The sequence below is a fragment of the Sinohyriopsis cumingii genome, unplaced genomic scaffold (assembly GCF_028554795.1).
Source record: "Sinohyriopsis cumingii isolate HCF-2022 unplaced genomic scaffold, ASM2855479v2 utg001870l, whole genome shotgun sequence".
Taxonomy (NCBI): domain Eukaryota; kingdom Metazoa; phylum Mollusca; class Bivalvia; order Unionida; family Unionidae; genus Sinohyriopsis; species Sinohyriopsis cumingii.
The window spans coordinates 168,785-177,232 of NW_028316076.1; positions in this window are offsets into that span (position 1 = coordinate 168,785).

The window sequence follows — 8,448 nt, forward strand, 5'->3', positions numbered from 1 at the left end:
TTGTGGTACAATCGAAATCGTGGAGCCAATGTTGCAAGCGGTCAATTTTGAGCGGGTAGGCAAAGGATCAGCACTATTTTCCGACAGGTTTCTTGTTGTTCGGGTTAGTCGATCGAGGTTGCTAGGATCTTTGGAAACGAAAAAGCTGGTTGTTAGGTCGCTGCGTTTGCTGGCTGTATTGAGGAAGTACCTTAAAGTGCTCAGAAATTTTTTTTGGAACAGCGAATGAATACGTGTCCCCCTAAACAAATGAAGCACTTGTGCTGAAAATTGCATGAAAATCCTGATGAACAGAGACCTCCTTTGTGGTAACAAAAACAAACTCCCTTCCGATACTTTATGTTTTTAATTTGTGAGCAATTGGATTTTGCGTAGCTGTTATGACCCGACCCTATCAAAGCCTTCATGTAGAGTTCTAGATGCGTGTTACCCAATTTAGCTTCACCCTTTTGCAACCAAATATCTAAATTTTTCATCATAGTATCTCCAATCAGCGCGTATCTCCTCAAGTTTAAGGACAGATTCTATGTGTGGGGCAGAGAAGTACTAACCAGGGAATATTTTTCACATAGGACACTGGTGAACTTGCTCCAAACAAGAATCCACTGTCCTATTGGGAGTTGGACGTTCCTTATTCTTGGGACAATGCTATGTTCAGGACCAGTACTGTGCATACCTAACTGAAATTTGAAACCCGCATCCTGCCAGATACTCAGGAGGGTAGAAAATCAATGTATGAGCCCACCCATACGTTTGCATTAACTTTATCAGGGATTAGAGTGGATGGTGTGATCGACGAGTTTACAAATTGTGATTGCGAAGTCCCCGGAGGCAGAAACGAATTGTACAACATTACCTGTACCCACAGCTGTACCTGTAAGTGAAGCCGTGGTTTCCACAATGGCGCGGACGACCATGGTTGCTGCTGATGTGCTGTCCGCTGCTACGGAGGGTTGAAGTTGAAACCCAGTTGTTGACTATTTTCCGTGGACGGCCTGAGCTTAGCTACCAGCTGATCAAATTTGTTATGGATCTCCTGTGTCATTTGAGTGGTGAGCCTGTCGAAGAGCTCTTGGGTTAATACATTAAGAAGATGGGGATCCATCCGAGTCCCTTCAGGGTTGGCGGCCGTTGGTGTTGACAATGGTGCTTTCTTTCTGGGCCTCTTCACCGCCTCTTGGATGTTGGACCTTGATGGCCTGGCTTTCTTCACTGCCATCTGCGACGACGCCGCAGCTTCCTCTCAGGGTGCATTCTGTAAGAAATGCCACAAAAAGTTAACAATTACATAAATTTCAGTGTTATTACTACAAACCAATCGTTGCAAATGCATAACCCTTTATTTTAATACTATCAACATCACTGAAGCACGAACTTGGTAGTAGTAAGAAAGAAAATGGAAAACCGAACAAAATTTGATCTTTCTGAAAATTTGGAAGTGCGGAATGCAACATAAAACCAGAAGCAACAGAACAATTACATGTCAGTGGGCCTAAACGAGCTGGACAAGACATAGCCCATTAACCTGGAGCGAAGTGGTGGAAGAAGAAAGCATAAATGACTAATCAAGTGTCAAGTAGTGAGGTGCGGGACCAAAGTACGTCAAGCATGAAAATCGTAACAAAGGTAAAATGTAAGGAAACAACTGGTAAACATACATGCCAATAATACGGAATCGACTTGTAATAATAAAATTCAGCGGTACGAAACCAACAGGGAAACAAAGGGCTAACATAGAATCCATTGGAACGGAACCAGTTGGCTAAAAACGCAATCCAGTGGTACGGAACCATCTGGAAAACAAGCTAGTGGCACGGAACCAATTGAAAGAAAACAAGCATGAGTCGTTTGCTAATCCTGCTCGAAAGTATTTTAACAGTGAAACAAGGACAATACACTCTTAGGCACATATGTTGATAAAATGAATTTATACAAGAGACAATGGGAAGTTTATCTACATGTAGTTTTATGGTTCTCTGGTTTAATTTTGCGCACGACAGAGAGATTGACCCTGATAATTGTGTCGAATATTCTACTACCAACCCCATGCATATAAATTTTAGAATAACGCCAAATATTAAAATCGGGGCGTAATCGATCGTATTTTTCTGAGTTCAAATAACGCTGCAATCTTTTACAGATGGAATGACCCAGTATGAGAGTAACGTAATGTGTAACAAAAGAAAGGTTAGCAGAATTTGTGGACTGAAAACAAGGTAATATAAGTAGATACTTAACTTTCAGGACGTTTCGTCGTGGTCGCCATTCCAGGAAACGAGGAAATTCTAACAACGTGAACCGATAACAACGGGGAAAAAATTTCCACACTAAACGAAAATACGTCCGCACCCCAGAAGGAAATTGGTTCAACCGAACACGTGATTAAAAACTTGAAATATATTGGATCTTTACAGCGCGTTGCACGACAATCTGGCGGAATATTGTAAACCCAACAACATCTCCTATAAATGTCCTTACGCAGGCGTAAATCGTATTATTTATTACCTTGCATTGTCAATACATGTCAACATTATATTATTTAATTTATTTCTTCTATCATATATTTTATTATTCTATGGAGAGGTTTCTGTCTTGCATTATACATTGTGTATGCTTCAAAAAAGAATGGAATGTATGTCTTGGTTATCCTAGAAAGAACTGTTTACGTGTTTTATTGAAATCTGTCATGTAGCAATATACAATTTGACCCATTTTCAATACATCAAGCAGAAATAAAATGATTTAAGTTTATTCATGGTAGCGCGGAGAACACTTTTGCAACCTGGTAACAGTAAATCCTTCCTGGGCAATTTCAAACTGACCACTAAAAAAACTCAGTCTAAAAAGTCCTGTATTATGTTTGTGTGCTGCATGGAACGAACGGCATAGGTATCAAGTGTTCTTAGTCCATCAGCTGATCTTCCTTTGAAGCGTTACGCGATAGCGAATTTCGTTCTGCCAATTAATATTTTACTGTATTATTTGAAATGTAATCCATCGTAGTCGCTACAATGGAGCGCAGTTCTCGTCTATGGCAAAATATGTGATTGGTTCAAATAACCAGTTGGAGTCTGACGGGTGTGCCTTGTTCCACCCCATACCTCTTTAACATCTACCTGGAAAAGATCATGTCCGAAGCCTTGGAAGACCATGAGTTCTGTGTCAACGTTAGAGGCAAAGCAATCATCAACCTGCGCTTCTCTGATGATATCGAAAACTTTGCAGGAGATGAACAAAAACTGGATACTTTAGTGAACCGTCTCAAGCAAGAATCGCCAAGGTATGGGATGGAGATCAATACTGAAAAGACCAAGCAATTGACAAAAACCCGAGTGGCATCCAAAAGGAAATAAGAGTAAATAGGCATCAGATGGACACCGTGACAAGCTTCAAGTATCTAGACGAAGCAGACTCTTTTGAACATTCAATACCTAAAGTACTTTCCAGGATTGCGCAGACAATTACAGCATCGGCAATGGTGTATCCTATTAGGAAGGATAGAAAACACTGCACTTGGGTCAAATATCAAGTGTACACTCTCCCTCGTCAGTTCCATATTCTTGTATGCTTGTGAGAAATGGACCCTTAAAGCAGAACTAGAGAGAATAATACATGCCTTAGAGAGTATATGTCATCCTTTCGTAAAGTACAGTATCTTATCCACTCAAACGAAAGACGGTTATTTGCAATCTCAGAAGTACAGTTATATGTAGATGACGCAGGAGGAAAGGAAATTGAATTCAATTAAAATAACCATTGCCACAGAGATAGTTACATCCGTTAATGATATGCAGATCATTGACTTTTAACTGTATATAAATGCGTTTCGTGTAATAAAAAAACAGTCACGTAAATTAGTTGACGAATGTCTGCTTGTTCATGAGTTGATAACTTGTACTGGAAAGCCTTCCTCACTTTACTCGAGCAACATTAAGTCAGCAAAAGTCGAATTTTTTATCCAATTATCTTCCTTAAAATAAACTTTGTATATTGGTCATATTACATATGGTTATTAATATTACAGTATTGTTAGATGGGCTTTGCACATTAGTATGTGACATCCTTTCCTGAATAAATTATCATGTACAGTCAAAGAAAAGACAGTTATTAGCAATCTTAGAAGTTCAGTTATATGTAGATGATGCATTTGGAAAGAAATTCGATGTCAATTAGAAGAACAACTGCCACAGTAGCGTTGTACGCTTCAACGTAGATAAATTACACAGAATCGTTCATAAGCATTACCAAGTTTTTGTCATGACTAATTCCGTGACTACGTAAGCCACTGTAATGCATAAACTGTAGTACTTAACCCAAAGTTATGTACGAACTCTATGTACTTAACCCACTCTTCCATTTAAACGCCACGCACTGCACACAAACCACTGTATACATTCCACGTTGGTAACCCAAGCTATTGTATAAACTCCAGAGATATGGAGAAATACGCTGAAATTCCCTACAAACTCTAATTATTATCACGGCAACTCTCTCTTTCAAATATATATATATATATATATATATATATATATATATATATATATATATATATATATATATATATATATATATATATATATATATATATATATATCTGTGTGTGTGTATGCTGTGCATACATGCTTACACACGCATAAATATTTCCGTATCGGACTTTTGCAAGGATTAGCAATTTCATAATCTATATTTCATCAAATTTGGATACGAAAAAGCTTCAACAAAAATTACAACAGTATGTTTGATAAATGGTTACAACATTTCTTTTTACCATTGATAATTCGAGTAAAGCCGTTTTAGATGGGGAAATACCAGACAATGTTATAATTATGAATCTGTTTTGTCGTGAAACAGTTTCCGGGCACGTTTTAATCGCTTACACGAAACCTCACCTAAAGCACTTTTGGTCTTTAAGAAATGGATTGTAAAAATTGTGTTGCAAGACCTTTTTGCGTAGATGACAACCATTAAGGAGGAATTAATAATATACGATATGAACACTATTAAGCGTGAAAACGTAATTTCAGAGGGTGCGTTGGAAATGACAAAGGAAAGATCCTGACAGAAAATATTCTACGAACTAGTGGTTCAAACTAACGTCCGGTTAATCTGTTTAAAATTCAGATCATGGATCTGCCCCATCAGCACTGGGAAAAGATTTGAATGCAGCATAATTAACGTTAAATATATTTCTCAACAATGATTATTTTATACGAAAACTGCATGCTCGAATACCTTTTAGCGAATACAAATTCCAGGTATATTTTCTCAACAAGGAAGACATGAACGTCTGACCCTCAAAGGTGGGCTTGACATCATTTGAAATACCATGTTATAAATATTTATATAGTTTTCCAGTTCCCGAGTTAAACATGAATGTGTTCGTTGTTTGCAATATCAACACGGGTTCATTGGTGTCATATAGATATACTGACGTTATCAATTATTTTTCTCACTTTATTGCAAGTTAGACGGACGTGTATTACTTGTTTCAACATACGCTCTTGTGCTGGCATTAGTTAATTAAGAAAAACGCAAGCTTCATCATTATCACGATTACAACAACTTCGTTTATTTTATCATGTTCGAAGACAATATTTAAATAAATTTCATTGATTTTCGTGACACATGTTTAAATATGTCTGTTGTATATTCTCCGCCTGAATAAATATAGGTATTACTTTTCAACCATCAGATGCTGTCCAATCAAAGAGAGCTGTGTACGGGTGGAAAAAGCTATGTCTATTCCGTTTTCTGTTTGAATTAGACAGAACTATTAATTCAAAATTTTCAAAACACTCGATGAAACTATATGCGGATCAGGATCCTAATTTACCCGAGAATCTTATGAAAAAGACCGTTATTTTTTAACATTCTGTTTGTATGATGACAGTTGTCCTATCTTCGATTTTGTTGATTCGATTTAATTTATCCTTGAATATGATCATTTCCTCAATGCATTTATTGTTTTATTGTGTTTTGACAGAACGTAGCTTAACTTAGATTAAAATCCAAACAGAGCGTATACAAGATCATTTATCAAATCTAACTGTCCTTTGAGTTTGCCTGCATTAATATTATCTTGAAAATGCAAACACTATTTGTTTTCATCGGATACAGACGGTAACATACATACATACATATAAACATACATACATGCCTGCATGCATGCATGCATACATACATACATACATGCATACATGCATACATACATACATACATACATACATACATATAATGAGGACTTTGTATAGCGCCTAATCTTTAGAAACTCTAAGCGCTTTACAACATTAGACAACACATATAAGATAAAAAAGTATATAATAATATGATTACGAAAACAAACACCATGAAATTAGAAAGCATAAAAGACATGCTGAAAAATATTTGAGGTAGGAAACATTATTAGGCTTTAAGTTTTTTCTTGCAGTCGAAATAAGTGAGTTTTGAGAGCACTCTTGAATGGGATCACTGTGTCTTTGTGTCTAAGTTCAGTGGGCAATTCATTCCACGTTGCTGGGCCCTGGTATGCAAAAGAAAGTTGTCCATATCACTTTGTTTTCATAGTGGGAACAATGAGTATACGACTGGCAGAAGAGGAGCGTAAGTATCTTGCTGGTGTGAACACATGGGTGAGGTCGGATAAGTATGTTGGACTAGATAGTGAGATGAACCAGACAGAATTGAGTTACAATAGTCCAGTCTTCAAAGTAATAATGAACACACAAGTGTTTTAATGGCATCAGCTGAAAGATATTTGTGAATGGTGCTGATGCGTCTCAGCTCAAGATATGCAGCCTTGCATATGTTCATGACATGGTGCAATGTGAGAGTACTATTCAGATCAACACCTAGGTTTCGTACTGATTGTGTGAATTTAATGTTGGTGTTGCTGATATTTATTTTTTGACGTAAAGGGTGTGAATGAGAAAGTCTTTGTGTTGTGATCAGAATGTCATCAGTTTTATCATCATTCATCTGCAGCTTGTTACATGTCATCCATGATTTCATATCAGAAATGCACCTTTCTACACCTTGGATGGTAGCATCAACTTCAGTTGGGTGGCTAGATTTGTATATTTGGGTGTGATCAGCGTACATACATACATACATACATACATACATATCCACCTGCCAACCTTCCAAAGCAAACTTACCTATTAAGCGATCTTTATTACCAAGTTCACTACCCACCTACTAACGCTTTAAAAGATGAAATATATTAATATTTACAATCGTATAATAATCTCAAGGAAATTTTGGGACTAAATATTCGTTGGCATAATATGGCCACAACCATTTGTTATATATATTTGCCTGGAACTGCTAATGCCTCAGTAAATGTGCATATCAATCATTTAATTGTTTCATGATTAATAATAATACTGGAATCGAAAGAAATATATCCTTATGTGGGGTTTTTACTTAGCTTTTAAATTATGCTATATTTGATTCTAAACCTGGTGGCTCATAACTTAAATAAAACATAAGTATCGTGTATGACAAAATGAAAAAAATACAGAATCGGAAAGTATGTATGTATGGATGGATGGATGGATGGATGGACGAAAGGATGGATGGATGGATCGGTTGATGAATGGATGGATGGTAGGAGGATGGATGGATGAGGTATATAAATGACACGGCGTGCATACTATATATTTCGATATCTCTCTCTCTCTTTCTCTCTCTCTCTCTCTATCTATCTACCTATCTATCTATCTATCTATCTATATATATATATATATATATATATATATATATATATATATATATATATATATATATATATATATATATATATGCCTTAAATTTGTGTATACATAGATACATGCATTCATGCAAAACAGACAAGAATACATAACATATTTACTAAACTGTACCGTAGATTCAATGCTACGAATTATTTAGGTAACTAGCTACTTAGGTAGGTGTCCAGATATATGTATTTGAACAAATGTATAAGTATATATGCATTCATGTTTATGTCTTGGGATATGTATCATCAAAAATGCATGGGTCAAAGGTCACTTGAGCTCCAACTGAGATTTTAATATCTACATTATAAATCAAAAACTTATTTATCATCATGATCAGTGGTTCACAACGTGGGCGATACCGCCCACTTGAGGGTGGTGGGATAAACGAAGGGGCGATAATACTGAATAATGCTTGTTATGGCATATCGTAAGGAACGCTGAGCATAACCAAGGGGCCGGTGGCCCGAAAAAGTTTGGAAACCATAGATTCGAGATTCACAGGACAATCACACTTAAGTAAAGTCACCTTCTAATGATCTGAAGATCTAATGGTCAAAGGTCAAAGTCATGCATTTTGTTAGTTCGATGCATTCAGATTGAAGATCCTCTGTTAATTATTCGTATGGCATCATTCCCTACGTTACATTCTGCAATTAACATCCATAATGTCTTAAGAACAATCTGATGATCT